Source organism: Lissotriton vulgaris, chromosome 1_1 (genome assembly GCF_964263255.1).
Source record: "Lissotriton vulgaris chromosome 1_1, aLisVul1.2, whole genome shotgun sequence".
NCBI classification, from domain to species: domain Eukaryota; kingdom Metazoa; phylum Chordata; class Amphibia; order Caudata; family Salamandridae; genus Lissotriton; species Lissotriton vulgaris.
The window spans coordinates 681612651-681629829 of record NC_141685.1 but is presented as its reverse complement, the minus strand read 5'-3'; positions in this window follow the sequence as shown (position 1 = coordinate 681629829).

Sequence of the window (17179 nt, the reverse complement as noted above, 5' to 3'; positions counted from 1 at the left end):
GTACATTGACGCAAAAGTGTTGCATCTAAGAACTGAACAGAACTAAGCTAAATGTACCATCTTAAAGTAACAGTATTTTGTATTTTTGTTGTTTATGGTCTTGTGGTAATCCTATATAAAGTATACTTATTTTTGATATAAAACCTGTGTGGTGTCCATTTGTAGTGTTGTCACTGAGTTACTGTATGTGGTCACACATGCTTAACACACTGCCTCTGAGATAAGCCTGTCTGCTCGTGTCCAGCTACCAAGGGGGGGAGCAGGGGTTATTTTAGGAGTGTAATCCCATTAGCCTGACTAGAGGCAAGGGTCCCTATTTGTCACAAGTACCTACCTGTGCCAACTAGAGACCCCCAAATCAAACACTTTGTGATCATCACTTTCCCTGAACTGTGGCATTTGCTTTTCCAAGAAGCACTGTTTCACAAAAATAAAAATGGATAAAACCTCTCTGGGAGCTTCAGGTCTGGCTATACCCACCAACAGGTGTGGCTAACGTTTCCCTCCCTTCTCTTTCCAGGCTCTCTACTAATTCAATTACAGGGGTTCCCATCAGGCTGGGGGTGCAGTAAGTGGGGATGGGCGTGGTTCTTGTCCTCACTATCTTTCTCCCTTTGAAGACAAGTTTGGCAGAGCAGCCCCCTTCATAGCATGCATTCTCCTGCTGCAGATCTCCTCCCACCAGATGTCTTCTTTGTCTCAGCCCAGGCTGCTTCACACCACATTTAGCCAGCTAGGCTCAGTCGGCCAATAAGAAGAGGCTGCTACAGAGCAGAATTGGGTAACTTTAGGAAAGCAGTTCTATAACTTATTTCTTACAATAGTTATAATAAATACAACCTTTGCAAGTTGTTGGATTCATTGCAACTATTAACATGACACTTTAAATTTCCATTTTAGCTCACTTCTGTTAAAACATAGACTTTATTCAAGTTTAATAAAGCCTTCCAATGTTAGATTATGGAGCTAAAGTACTACAACGGGGGCAAATGGAATTTGCAGTTTTTCCCTCACCTGGGCGTATAAAACATATTTTGTAATGTCCCTGCTTATTTTAACATGGCACCCTACCATTGGAGAATCTAGGGCAGACCTTTGGAGTGATGTATATGTAAAAGTAAGGTAGTTTAAGTCTTTTGAAGTACCTTTAGTTCCGAAAACGAATTTGGACATCATTTTATCTTAAAAGCAGGCTGCAAATCAGGGCTGGCTTTTAAAAAGACAGCAGGCACCACAGCAGTGCACAATTATGTGCATTGAATCTACTGGGCCTCTAACCCTGCTTTCTCTACCATGTATGTATATGTATGTATGAGATTTGGATGTATGAGATTTGTAAAGCGCAGGAATCACCCCCGTAGCAGAATCTCTGCGCTATTATAGCGAGGAAGTCAGACGGACATGTGCAGACAATTATAAGCTCTTTCGGGAGTTTTCTGAAGCGTGGAAGACTGGAACATTTACGCAGATCCTCGGGCAAGGTGTTCTAGAATTTCGAGGGCAGATATGCAACCGTTTTGCCTCCTCTTCTAATCTTCTTAAAACGGGGGACCACTGGCAACCCTTTGCCTCCCGATCTAAGATGGCGATTCGGACAGTGGACTTTGAATTTGTCTGCCAGGTAGCTGGGACTCACACCATATAGAGCTTTATGGATGAGACAGCAAAGCTTGAAATTAATTCTCTAGTGGATAGGGAGCCAGTGGAGTTATTTTAACAATGGTCCTGAAGAAGTGCAAGGTGTTTTTTAAGAGCTAGGTGAACTGCCACATTTTGTACAATCTGCAGTCTGCTGACAAGGGATTCATTTGCAGATGCCAGCAGAGCATTGCAATAATCTAAGCAGCCAATAATCAGAGCCTGAATCAGGGTTCTATAAACAGAGGGACTTAAAGATAGGTTGTCCATACCAATTGTAATTAAAACTTAAACACAATATACCTTTCACGCAGAGCACTGACCCTCGGCCTGTTTAGCAGAGCCCAGGGCAAAATCAGTCAGTAATCATCAGTATCTGCCAACAAATGAGGGTGGTCAGGGCAAAAAGAATACTTTTTTACAAGGCACAATCATGGGGAGGGGGAAGAAAGTGTGTATTTGCTAAAAATTTGCTAATTTACCGAGGACAGCCAAACCTGGATATGCATGGCAAGCAAGCATGCATAGCATGTGTTGGTCGTAAGATGTGGTCTATAGCTGCACCTGGAATTTTGTTTTGGACCATGTTTTAACAGGTTTGCAGACTAAAGTTTGGCATCTTTGTCCAATGGGGACTTTTATCTTAAATTACAGGTTCATGCAAAGTCTGCAAACATGGATTTGAGGACTGTCCACACATTAACAGCCATGTTATCTCTCTTTTTGAACCCATTCAACGCCACTGACTCATTATTGTAATGCTAATTTCTAGAAAAGTATTGAATGTGTTTACTGGAAACAAAGCAACATCACTTCCCTGGGTAAAGTTTTAGTTTAATTCTGTTAAAATAATTCTCTTCTTTGTGTTGTGGAAAGCAAATATTCCTATGGGAGTTAAATAGAAACTGCTCCCTGTTTGACCACATATTCAAAAGTGTACACCTCTCGGTGGGTATACTTGAAGCTAAATATACAAACTGTCTGCTAAGTGTTGTGCAATTCTGTAAAATTGTGCCAAAGTTATTAGCAAATCAATGTAATGTTTAAACCACTCCCATTTAAATGTGTCTCCCACCCCAGCTTCTTGGATCTGCATAAAACCTGAGATTTCTGCACCGGTCTTAATGGGCTAGCTTCCTGTCAAATTAATGCAGATTCATTACAGACTACCAAAGTTATTAGCTCATGAAATAGATATTGCCCCCGTTTCAACTTGATGGATCTGTAAGAAATTTGCCATAACCACAGAAGCATAAACAAGATAGAAAGCTCCAAAATGTCATTTGTATTAGTCAAATGATGCCATAAATATTAGCAAATGAAAACATTTGGAATCCCACTTTAAAAAGTGCCCCTTGACGAATATGCACAAATGTAAAAATTCAGAGAGCAAGTTAGACATGCTAAAAACATCTGCCACGTTTCATGCGAATTCACCAAACAGTGCTAAAATTATCAACAAACTTAAAAGACAGATTTTCAACTATCTCAAATATAATCTCTTCATGCTGAATCTAAGCACCGCTTCAAATGCTAATTTATCGAAAACTACTGTTCAGGTTTATACCAAATCAACACAAGCACAATCCTTAAGCAAATTTCTAATTCTAATAGAAGATTATTGTAATTCCATTCAGCCATTCTTTTCTGTACCAAAGAGCAAAGAACCGATGGGAATGAGACTAGTAAATTACATTTTTGTGAACATCCTCCCCCCTTTATCTTGGCACTTGCTTGACAGATGTTTACAAATCTTGCCATGACACACACCCACACACACACACACACAAACACTTAGAAGATAGACAGATAGATAGATAAATAGATAGATAGATAGATAGATAGATAGATCGATAGATAGATAGATAGATAGATAGATAGATAGATAGATAGATAGATAGATAGATAGATAGATAGATAGATAGATAGATAGATAGATAGATAGATAGATAGATAGATAGATAGATAGATAGATAGATTTTTTCCAATCTGGACAACTGATGTTAGTGCACTAGCATCGGTGCCTGTTCACTGGAATTGGCCAATACCTTTAAACATTATCCAGCAACAAAAATTGCGAATGACACTTCAAGGTGCTGTGAATTGTACAATTTTATTCAGGTGACCAAAAAAGCAACAAATGCCAATGTGTTTCAACCATGTACAGGCTTGGTCCTGGCATTTCATACAGTGCTTCTTCTGTTTTGCTTTTATTTTCCAACTCACCTCCAAAAGTGTTAAGGGCCTTATTATGAGTCTGATGGTGTATAAACCGGCTGACTCGTGGCTGCGGTCTCCCAACGGCCCTATTGTGGCTTGAATGGTCAGGCCACCCTGGGACTGCTGCACCCACATCAACCACCAAGGAACCACCATTCCCTGGCAGTTGTGTGGCAGTCCTAAGGCCGCAATATGCCCCCCACTGTCCCACAAAGCATATTACGAATTTCCTTTCTGAAACAGTTTTTATGGAATTGAGCCCGCTATGAAAACTGTATCAGCTAGTAAATGAAGGGGGACCTTGATACCTCACACCAAGTGGATGCACACAGGGGGGAACAACATGTGCCTCCCATGTACATGCACCCCTGTGCCTACATGGCATGGACTGCAGCAGTCCATGCCATGCAGATACTGCCTTTGACATTACCATTGCGGTGCCTATTTCATAGTCACCACCCTGAAAAGCCTCCCACCAGACCAGAAAACTCCTGATCTGGTGGGCGGTTTGTACACAGGTTTGATGGTGCGGGAGGGGGGTGGTCCAGCTCCAGTACTGCCAAACATGTAATGATGCACCTAAGGCTTGCTGGGGGGCGTAGTCCTTTATTTTAATAATATACTAGCAAGTGAATATCTGAATGAAAATAAAGTCACAATTCAAAACCTTATATTAACTGTTAATTTATCATGTTGATATATGATTAAATCTTCATCATGGAACTTCATGTCTACATTTTGATATATTCATACAGCCCTAAGAGGGAATTGAGCTGTTCAGTATTCATTGTTGTGTGGCATATTTTTGTCGATTTACTCCTCTAAGCATGTCAGACATTGAAATAGTAGTATGTCAGTCATTGTAGTGTTGCATAGCTTTTTGGGACCCTAGTGTAATTTTCTGATTCATGCCCTTACATAGGTATAAATCACCATATCCTTATGTAGGCATAGAAATCATAACCATGTTTAGACATAGCTCATGCAGTCCAAATACGGCATGGCTACTTCCACTAGTTCAGTAAATCCACACCAATGTCTTGGAAAACTCAGCTGCAGCAGTTAGGGACTTCCCCTTGCTTGAATATTGATTTGTCCAAGGACTCATGGAGTTTTCAAAGAAATTAGACTCTTTGATGACGTTATTATGTCCAACTTTACGTCAAACTCAGCACCTTCAAGGTATAATATGCCCACACTTGCCCAAGCAAACACGCGGTGGTTTGGAGCAGTTCGACTATCTACTTGCCCGACGCATCTCGCTAAAGCAAGTGCCGAAAGAAGCCGACCCTCCAGCAGACGCACTGAGAGAGACGCTGCCTTTTCTCCTGCGAGAAATCCAGCTCCAGTGTTTCCAAGCTCCCCTTGCGGGGTGTTGGGAAATCGAGTCCTGAGACAGAGAGATACCAGACCTCCTTCAAAAAAGAATACTAAACCTATGCTACACCTCACTTACTTCTTCCCTTGTACTAAACTGAGGTTAGGTACATTGGGGTAGGCGTATTTTAGAAGCACCAATTGAGTACTTATAGTCTTTATTTATTTGTGTATTTTTTTTTATGGCTTAGAAACCATACCATGCTTTTACAGTATTATTTTATATTACTCTTCTTGCTGTACGCATTATACTTTACAGCCAGTATTACTATTGTAGCAGTTCATTTCTTCTGCATGAGAAAGAAGACTGTTCAATAAATACTTTTATTGAAAACGCCCGTCTCTCTATTTCCCTGCACCTCTGGTGAAACAAAGCATGCACGATTGACTGAGTAAAATATCTATCTATTGTTTCCACGACTCTGAAGATACGTTTTATCTTGGGGAAACAAAGTTGTCAGGTTTATGCAGTTGTCAGAAACTAATCCCTTCTTGTTTATTCGAGAAAGTTTCTAGTGACCTCTTAGCTAGCTGGCACTCACAATTAAGTTTAATATATTCGATAGAGACCTAGTCGACCTAAGTCCTACGTCGAATTTATAGGATATATTATTTCAATGCACAGAGCCTATTGGGAATATAGGAACTACACTACAGTAGCAGTAATTAGTATTTCATGTGGGTCATAAATCTAATTTTGCTTTGTTTGCCTTTCTGTATTACTGCTTAAAATTGTTAAACATGCATATAGAGTTCCTCATTATTGTTTAAGCCCATATAGAATACAGGTTTAGAGTTTGGTGATATATTTAGACTTGATTTGTCTTAGTTCTCAGTTACATTCTACACCACATCCTTGTCTTGGTAACAAATCTATGCCATAGTACTTCATAGTTTGCCATCCATCTGAGTGACTTTTTACATAATGCTTTGCTATAGCATAAGCTGTATCTTTTTTGCACACACCTCATGTTCTAATGTCATTTGTGCATCATACACTTTGCACTGCTGATATATTTCAAATCACTTGGGCATTCCAAAATATAGACCACAAAATTAGTAGTATGCATGATGTTTTGATAGAGTAAGCCTTTCATGCCTTTCTTGATACTCCTTACTGTCCTGGACCAACTTGTATGCCTTGCCTTTCCCACAACCCTTGAACCCATGCGATTTTACAATCATCCAATTACCCTACTGTGATTTATCCTTAGGGGCAGATTTACGAGCCCCTTGCGCCACGTTTACGCCACTGTTGCGTCATGCAAGGCGGCGTAAACGTGGCGCATCCCTACGAGGCATTTACAACGTGACGCATCTATGGAGATGAGTCACTGTGTAAGGCCCTGCGCCACATGAAACCTGCGTCAGGTTTCATGTAGGCGTTCCGGTGCAGGGGGGGGGCATTCTGTCGCAGGAACGCCCCTGGAAAGTGACTCAGTGAAATCTACAAGATTTCACTGAGTCACTTTCCTAAAGCTGCTACGTCAATTCCTTACCCCTGCTTGAAGCAGGCGTAAGGAGTGACGCACCATGTAATGTATGGGTGGCCCCTGTGCATTGCAGGAGTTTCGCCGCTTGCGACGCGACTCCAGCAATGTGCCGCCCGTAAGCCAAAAGATGCGTCATGCATCTGCCCTTCCTTGCACCATGGTGCGCCGCATTGTAAATGCGGCGCATCATGGGTGGCGCAAGGATGGATTTCCGTGACGTATCTTTTCTGGCGCATCTCTGCCGATTTGCAGAGATGCATCAGGCAACGTAAATCTGCCCCTTCGTGTCTTCTAGTTAACTTGTATTTTTAGTTACTGGTGCTTTACAAAATGTTACCAAAGTATGGTCACCCAATTTTTCATCAATGCCATGTTCATTTCACATCAAGTGCCAATGTTTTTTAAGTATTTTCTTCATTTTTGTTTGTTCTTTGTTACACATGATAATTATTCATAACTTGTTGTTTCGACTAGTTTGCTGTTCCCCTCTCTTAGAAATTAATAGTATTGATCTTTGTTGACCCTTTTTTCCCAACCTCGCTTAAAAAGTTCCCTTTTGTAGCCTCTTTGCAGAGAACGTCCTCATTTTGTCATGTGAATCCCTCTCATAATTTTGATGGAAACTAATACCATGAAAAATACACTTTGTCGAGGTCTGTTTACAATACTTTGCAGTTTATCTTTTTCTACATACATTGTGAACAAAAAGTGATTTTCTTCTTGCTAATGTTGTATGTGACCTGTAAATGACAATCTATGTTCAACCTATAAACATTTACCTTTATAATGTTTGGATGTTGATTTTTTAGCCACAATATTTTGGTAGTTTGTATACTGACATATAACCAGAGAACCATGTGCTACCCACCGTATTCTTACTTGTGGTCTTCTCTAGCTTGGTAAAGCAGAATCAGAAACATTAGCAATGTTTGAAAATTCAGTGTGCATCATATATATTGAAATGACCAAAGACTTATGAATGCAGTATATATGAACAAAAAAGAATTGTAGTAAATTACAGTACCAGCCTTCGTTAATTGCTTTACTCATTAAGAAAACTAAATAACGAACTAAAACAGTGTTAATAGTTCATCTGTATGCAATTAAGTAACACTAATCAATAAAAAAATAGTGTCCTTGCTATTGACAGGTACATATAGAAACAACGTATGCTAACATTTTGTCGCATCCTTTTTCTAAGACTTGTGCTAATATGTTTCGATTTTTTATTTATTTTGGGCATAATTGAGCTTTACTTATTTCAGTTCGGATACTTATCGGCGTGTACAATAACAGCTTGAAAAGGTTCAGTTCAGTGCTAAACTGCCATTAAAAGTAATATTTATGTGCAAACCGTCAACAGCTGCAGTTTCCTATCAGCATGCTGCTCAAACCGGATATGTTTTGTTAGAAGCTATTCTTTGTAGAGCCGCTGCATTCAATTAAAGAAGAAAGACAATCCGCACTGTTTTATTGTAATACTGCAGCCCTGTGGGACCCGCACGTATCAAATTCACAGCTAACATAAGAAATACGCATATTTCCATCCTGTCATCTTTCTACTTGTAGAATCAACATGTTTACACAAGCATCCTCAGATGGCCGTGCCTCAGAGAGACAAACCTACGTTATTTATGCTGCAGTCCTGCGGTGTTCTCAAACGCAGAATTTTCGTTTCTTTTTCTGTTCTCTAAGACTTCCGATGCAGTATAAAATAAAGACATTACATAAGGACGCGTATTAAGAAATATAAACAATGATCTTACCTTGAACAGCTCCCTGCGCCCGCTGATAGGCAATCCCATCTACACGGGGAAGTAAAGGATGAGCTAATACAACCATGAACAATACTTACCTACTTTTGTGTTTATCTTTGTTTCACTAGGTAACTTGGTTTCAACTTTCTTTCAATTACCTAATTGTTTCCACCTGGTCTGGTGGCCTGCATTGAGTGACACGGCCTCCCACAGCTGTGTCTTTTTTTACCATTGCTCAGGAAGCTATTTCCTGCATCCTACTGAGCTTGGTCTCAAACGCTTTAAGATGGCTTTATTAATAACTTATATATTTTTTTTAGGATTTCCATAATAATTCTTCAATTTTTGCAGCAACTCACAGGTAAAATATATGAATTAAAATAAGTAAACCTGGCCTTGTTCACTTCCAAACAGCGTTTTCCAAATATTCATTTAATATAGTACTTTATGTCAACGTATTTCGACTCCGTATTATGTTTATTTTATGTGTATTGATAACACCTGTTATTGATAACACCTCTGTGTATTGATAACACCTTTTAATAACTGTGTCAGGTTATGTACATTTTGATAGAAAGCCACCAGTTTGTGTAGAGGGCGTAAACTAAAATAAAGTTATTTGAATTACAGATTACTGTCAAAATAAAATGATATATATATTACCTACTGGTGGTCGCCAGTAGGTACTTATAGTTAGGACCGAGTTTCCATAGGAAAAGCGTTTTTTGTTTTTCTAATAACTTTGGCGCCGGTTGACGAATCTTTGTGAAATTTTCCAAACTAGTGATCAGCTCCGGTCAGCTCCTGTCTTGAAATTCTCGGAGTGATTCACCAAGCGGCGGTTAAGAAAAAGGGGGGTCCCAAAACACCTTTTCCCCATGGTATTTTCCGTAGGAAACTTTAGACACGGCTTCTAGCCCGAACTGCTGGACGGAATTACACCAAATTTGGGAAAAAGGTAGCCCTTGGTTCAGAAAGAGTCCTTTTTGTTAAATGGTGTAAATCCATTCAGTAGTTCCTGAGAAATTCAAAAAATAAAAGATGGATAATCAATTTTCCATAGGAAACTTTAGCCAATGCTACAGCCCGAACTGCTGAACTGAATTACACTAAATTTGGCAAGAAGGTAGTGCTTGGTTCAGAAAGCGAACTTTTATTTTTAAACGGTGTAAATCCGTCCAGTAGTTGCTGAGAAATTAAAAAAATAAATGTTTCGATATCTAGGGCAGTGGTGGGTTTGCAAATTTTCCCGATCACGAGCTTCACTGTGATTGGCTACCAACACTCTAAATCAGTAAGTGTTGGCAGCCATCTTGTGACTCAGTAGAACTAAGTCACAAGAAAACATTGAAACAAAGGTGAAAAACAAGAAAAGGGGGCAGGGTAGAAACACCCTGACCCCCTAGGCCTGCTCAGGGGGTCCCAAAAAAGCATTTTTTTACATAATTTCGGCGTAATTCGCGCTGTGTTACGAATCCCGCTGAAATTATTTTAAAAAATGAAGCGTTGGCTCCCGCGCTTCATTTAAATGAGTCCTCTGGATGGGCCAGGTCCCGGGGGCATTGCCCAATTTATAATATGATACAAAAGCCTCATGTAGGCCCAGAAGCCAGCCAAAGCACTGCACCCAACAAGCCACCCATTCAATGGAAATAACATCTGAGGTGTGCTGAATGTGGCAAGTGTTTTTCCACAGATAAAGCTCTCGCAGTGCACAGGATGATTCATTTCCAGCCGTGGGACTTGCAGAGCCGCAGTGTCAGTAGCCCAACACTCTGTTAACATGTGGGCAGTGCAGACAGATGTTTACTCAACAGGCACATGTAACGTTGCATATGAGGAGGCATAAGGAGATGCTGATCAAGTTGGAGGAGCAGTCTGATGAAAGCATCCCACGCCGTGTGCATTTGAATGCACAACAGAAGAATCCACCCAGTGGGGGGTTTGTTCACGTACAGGGAATGTGGTGACACATTTAGCCGCCTGTGGCACCTGACCGTGCACTAGAAGGAGCACCAAATTGGGAAGCCATTTAAATGCCGATAGTGCGGTGACAGTTTCATTCAGATGTGGCACCTTCACAGTGCACCATCGAAAGCACTCGGTTGACAAAGTGTTTCAGTGTGGCGAATGTGGCAAGATCTTCCCTCAGCTAGGCAACTTGAATTTTCACCGGCGAATGTACCTATTAAAGGAACACTTACAAAGCAGCCTGAGCAACAGAAGTGACCACCATCAACTAGATCTCGTGAACCAGACAGATAAGCAGTTTAAATTTGTTGTTTCTGAGGAAATCTTCGCCAGCCTCACATACCTAGTTCTGCACCAGAGGTGGCACATCCGAGAGAAAGGTAAACAAAACCCTTGTGACAAGAGCAACACATGGAAACGGCCCTTACTGGCCCAAGAAAGGATGCCCACAAGCAGCCCTTTGTTCACATGCGGGGAATGTGGGCAGGTTTTCCCTCAGAAGGCTCATTGCACGTTGCACCTCATGAAGCATGCACAAGAGAAGAGTAGAGGAAAGCAGGAAGTGACTCAAGAGCACTGTCAGCTGACGTCTCCCACAGGAGAAACGCTGTACAAATGTGGGAAATGCAATAAGAGCTTTCCCTGCCGGAATCACTTTAGTTTGCACCAAAGAGCACACATCACGACAAAATAGTTCCAGTGTGCTGATTGTGATAAACGGTTCACCCATATCGCTTACCTCACCATGCATCGTAAAATACACACACAAGCGGGACAAACCTTTCACATGTGAGCAGTGTCTAAAAGGCTTCTCTCTGCTAATTCATCTCACACTGCACCGGTGTCTGCGTAAAGATGAGAATGTCAAACCTGAAGACGTAGCGACCGTTCCACAGTAATCGTCCGCGCCACAGGAAGGGGCTGCTGCCCATGCGTCTCCTGAAGATGCATTGCAGCAGAAGTGTAACATTTTTCAGTGCAAAAAGTGTGACAAAAGCTTCGCACGCTAGGGTCGTCTCATTATTCACTACCGAATGCACATAGGAGAGAGACCCCGTTCAAATACAATAGCTGTGGGAAATGCTTCTGTGGGGAGGCCAAACTGGCAATGCACCAGCAGATGCACTCTAGTGGGAATATGTATAAGTGTGGAGAGTGTGTAACTACCTTCTTTCAGCTTGCAGATTTCATTAAACACCAAAGAAAACACAGACCGAAACCATTTGAGTGCACCGAGTGTGACAAAACCCTCCATCAGAGAGCCAACTTAGCTCTACCTGAAAAGAGACACGCGGGGCAGAACCCGGTTAAGTGTATTGCTTGTGACAAGAGTTTCCAGCGCCAAACGTGCATCGATTTGCACATGAGAACACATTTCGAACCAGAAAACGTACACATGCAGTAAATGTTTAAAGGCATTCCACCTCAGACTGTCACTGATTGCACACGAAAGAATACACACAGGGGAGAAGACGTATAAATGTGGGTACTGAAAAAAAAAGAATTCACAAGCAGGCACATCTAGCTATACACAAGAGAATACACACAGGAGAAAAACCTTACCGGTGTGGAGAGTGCGGGAAATGGTTTCCTCAGCAATCCCATTCAAAAGTTCACCTGCGAATTCATACAGGAGAGAAGCCGTTCCAGTGTCACCAGTGAGCACAGTTTCCCTCGCAGTAAAGCACAGAAGAATCATCAGGGAAAACATGTCAATGGAACAATTTAAGTTTTATTTGTTTAAAGCTCCCATTCCAATAACCCTCTGGTTTACAGATCAAGAGTTTAAACAGTAGATACATATGCCACTGTGAACCCTGTTACTGGCCATGCTGTTGCCGCCAAAGAGGAAAGTGTGCAAGCTATGACCTTCCTGAAGAAAGCCTAGGGGGATGGAGATAATGCAGCCAGGAACCTAAGGTGGCACGGCATCGGCGTTCTGCTTCTAGATATGCAGAACTCAGTCCTCACACAATTCAAGAAATGAAACGTCTTTGGAAAGCATTAACCTTGAATGCTTATGGGAACCATTAACCTTGAATGCAGATTGGTATGAGGCGTGTAGGAAGAACAGTGCTAGTCAGTGTGAAGAGCTGGCACTCGAGGGGGCTGTATGTACCTTATGATCTACAGTTGGGGTTCAATAATGCCAACCCTGAGTTGAAACATAAACTGATATAAATATAAAATGCACGCAGAATAGGCCAACAATGGACTGAGAAGTTGAATGAGAAGATATCATGCAATCTGTATTGGTTCATACTGAATATTAAGACTATAATTAAATCTGAAAATATAGGAGATAAGTACGCTTGATCTTAGCAAAAAGACTGAGACAGGATATCAAGTAATAACTATTGAAGGGTTTGGCACTTAATTCCAATACTTCATGGTATGGACAAAAAACGAAATTACACCGTAAGTAGGTTTTTGGGGAATGGTTGAAGAAAGTCACACACACTGTTTCCAGAGGCATTGTACTCTCTGTAGGGCTGTACATAGAGAGATAAGGCCAAGTGACTGGATTCGTATGTTTACGGTTTCATGTAAAACACGAGGTAAACCTCTGCTTTTTAGACTTTGTGACAGTATTCAGGAAAGTAGAATGCAAAAGGTTGAAGCTGGTTCTGCCATTTAATATATTCCATTCACAATGAAAGGGTGCTTCCAGCTAGAAAAACTAAGCATGACAGTAATATCATAATTCCATGCCAGAACTCAAATGTATTGGTCTTGGTGGCTACACAGATGATTGTCAACTTTCAGGATGTAAAGATTCAATACACTTGAAGACTATAGAATTCCTAATGATGGTGCTGGTAAATATTACAGCTTTTGGTCCAACTAGAGGCACTACACCTTTGCAACTCTGTTCCAGTTCCAGCAAGAGCATAACCTCCACGCTGTACAGGCAGCATGGAATATAGTTGCAGTACAGTTCAGATCCAGCATGGATGAACATTTCCCAACTGACACTGATTTGCTACTGACATTTACAGGTAAGCATCAGCTTGTTGGCTTTGACCCCAAGATTATAAACCCAATAAAACATGCATGGAGCATGAACCCTCGTCTATTACTGCAGTCTTCCCCTTTGCTAAAGGGCTGTCATTTGAGACTTTGACTGTTCAAATCCAGGTCACCTCTGAATGGACAAAACTATTTTAACAAATGCAAGATAATTTTTTTTTTATTCATAGCAGACTTAATTCTAATGTCTCTATTGATTACTGTCACCCTGCAGACCGATTTTATTTGTTTTGTTTACTTTCCAAAAGTATCTTTATCAGTAGACTACTCTAACATGGAGCTATTCCTGTGAAAGAAAATATTGAATTTCATCTCAAACCATGCTCCTACATTTTTTTACCATAAAGGAAGGGTGTTACTAACCACTGCTTTGAGAATGACATTCTCTTCTTTCCAACATATTACACCACTCTCGCATCCTCGCAATGTACACTTTTTTTTCACCTTAAATTAGTTTTCAATTTATTCACACCTATCTTCTGAGTAGCACCAACATTCCACAATTGAGTCGTTCTTTGACATTTTTGAGTTCAGATCCCCTCACAAATTATTACCAAGTGCATCAAAACACCCCACCCCTCACGAAATTCTTTCACCACCAGGAGACTTGTGTCAGATCTGCAAGTACATTTTAAATGCTTATTTGGTAAATTTATTTTTCATTGACATTTGGCTGGATCACAGCTTGAAATATTCTATAGCAAAATGTTGTTAATTTCAAGCAGTTCTCATTGATGCTTTGCCTACATTTGTTTTAATAGTGATGCAAACATTGACATTCGGTACATGTTTTCAATACTATTAGCTATATATTAAATTGTCATTCACAGTTGGCATGCAAGAAGACATAACACTGAGGAACCCCATTAGGGAACCCTTCCGGCTGCAAAGCCAAATCCTGAACTATTATGAGTCCAATAAATCAAGTAGTCAATTATTCTTCTTTGTACACTTCTTTCTTTCTTTCTTTCTTTCTTTCTTCCATGTATTCATATTGCTTCTTCCATTTTATAATCAATTTATTTTACTCATGTTTCTGTTTGTACTGCAAAAATGACCCAAACAAGGCAGGAGTGTACGTTTCCACATGTCGCCTTTCATTAGCAACGCCCAATACATTTCCGAAATATGTATTCCCTTCGTCAGGGGTATCTACAAAACAAAAGATCAAAGGTCACCCTCAGTGTACGAGATTCTTCCACTAGTTTCTGTTAAAAGGCGGCATTAAAGAATTGTAACTAAGAACGGTTTAAGTAATTCAAATTAACATGCCACATCATCGTGAATTTAAACATTGCCAATGTCTTCATTTTACTCATGTCTCAACATAACATCCCTGCGTCTTTGTTGGTGCCCATTCTAGTCAAACCCCCCCACATAGCTGCGGTTCAACAAACCTGACATTCTCTTCTTTCCAACATATTACACCACTCTCGCATCCTACAATTAGATTACCAATTTTCACTTTTTTTTCACCTTAAATTAGTTTTCCATTTATTCACACCTATCTTCTGAGTAGCACTAACAGTCCACAATTGATGGGTCGTTCTTTGACATTTTTGACATTTTTGAGTTCAGATCCCCTCACAAATTATTACCAAGGGCATCAACACACCCCACCTCTCTCGAAATTCTTTCACCACCATGAGACTTGTGTCAGATCTGCATTTATTTAGTAAATATTTATTTATTTTAAGTGACATTTGGCTGTATCACAGCTTGAAATATCCTCTAGCAAAATGTTGTTAATTTCAAGCAGTTCTCTTTGATGATTTGCTTACATTTGTTTTAACAGTGATGCAAACATTGACATTCGGTACATGCTTTCAATACTATTAGCTATATATTAAATTGTCATTCACAGTTGGCATGCAAGAAGACATGTCACATCACTGCAAGAAGTCTCTAAAGCTAAAACCATTACACTGGGAATAACTGTTTCCATACTTGACTGCAGACTCACTGGAAATGGGTTTTTCCTCAACCACTCAAATGAAACTCAAACAAAACTGGTGCTCATAAAAAGCGCTCTGATACCCGATTTCTTGGGTCTAGTTTGCGCTATATAAAACTCTTTACTACCCATGCAGTCCAGCTATCGCCCTGTCACTACCCTTGCACTCCTCCAATCACCCAGCCAGCACCATGTACTTATGCAATGGCCCAGGTACTAACACATGCACTGCTTTAATCCCCTGAACACTTCCCATGCAGACCTCTACTCATTCACTCCTCCAATTACCCAAGTAGTACCCATGCACTCCAGAAAACCCTCTGTCGTTACCCATGCACTCCTCCAATCACACAGCCAGCACCATGTTCTTATCCAATCACTCTGCCAAATCCCAAGCACTTATAAATTCACCAAGCACTCTCCCTGCAGTACTCTAATCGTCCAGTCACTACCCATGTACTCATGCAATGACCCAGGCACTAACTCATGGCAAATACAGAGGAGGTCATGCTAATCACAGAGGTACCTCATTGCATAGTGTTCCCTAGTGTACGTAGGCGTTTTCACTGTATTCTGATGTCTTTTAGCATAGCACTGGCCTGGATAGTCAGAGTCAGTTACCAACAGTACCCGTCACCAAAAAGTTAGAGGAACAGGAGGACTTTCGGTTCCTCTGTTGGTTCTTCCCTGCAGATCTCTTGCTCCTTCCTGCACTTGCCATCATCTTTCTGGACTTCTGTTGCCTCTTTCTGCATTTGTCTTGCTTCTTTCTGCACTTTTCTTCTTCTTTCTTCACATGTCCCACCTTTGTAGGCATAGTTTGAAATTAGCATTTTAAAAACCTTAGAAATTCAATGAAAAAACAATAGGTTTCAGGGACGTTATAGTTAGAAATTAACATTTAAAAAACATTTGAAATCAACTGAAAAAAATATAGGTTCCAGGGACGTTATAGTTAGTTGGACATTTCACTCGTACAAAACCAGAGAAATTTGGCCGTTATAGTTAGTACAGTTAACTATAACTCGCGCCCCCGCAATGCACTTCTGATAACGTCACATATTACATTATTCATGACATGGTCAGTGACATCACTGATGACATCTCAAATGACATCACTGATGGCATCATACAGTGACTGTGTGTTTCTATAAAGTTTAAATATGTTATATATATATGCCAAGGTGTTTTGAAGAATGAGTGGCTGTATAAGTGGCTGGATGGAGGATTTAGTAGGTGCGTAACTGACTGTATAAGCAAGTGAATTAATGTGTCTTACTAAATGCATGGGTTAGTGACTGATACAGACATTCACACAGTTTAGTTTGTCAGTTGGTTTGTAAGCGTTTGCATGGGTTGGTGAGTAGCTAAATGAGGATCAATATGGGTTATTGATCCGTTGTCTGAGTATCTGTATGGGTGCCTGAATTTCCGACCTGCTAGCAAACATGAGTGCCAGGAGGCTGGGAGGGACTTTGTCTCAACTGGGATACAAGTCGCTTACATATCAGAGGTGGTGTGGCCTTTGAGGCTGCAGCCCTGATGGGACATTTACTACTATCCTGTGGGGGGTGAACTCCTTCTTGCCCAGGCCTTTTGTCTCCAGCGTCTAGGTGTGATGACACTCCCGCAGGAGGGTAGACATCTGTCTTTGTGGCAACTGACTTGAAAAGACCACCAAAGCACAGGGAGACTGCGGTAACTTGGGGGCAAGCTCTAAAGGTGCCACCCTGATACAT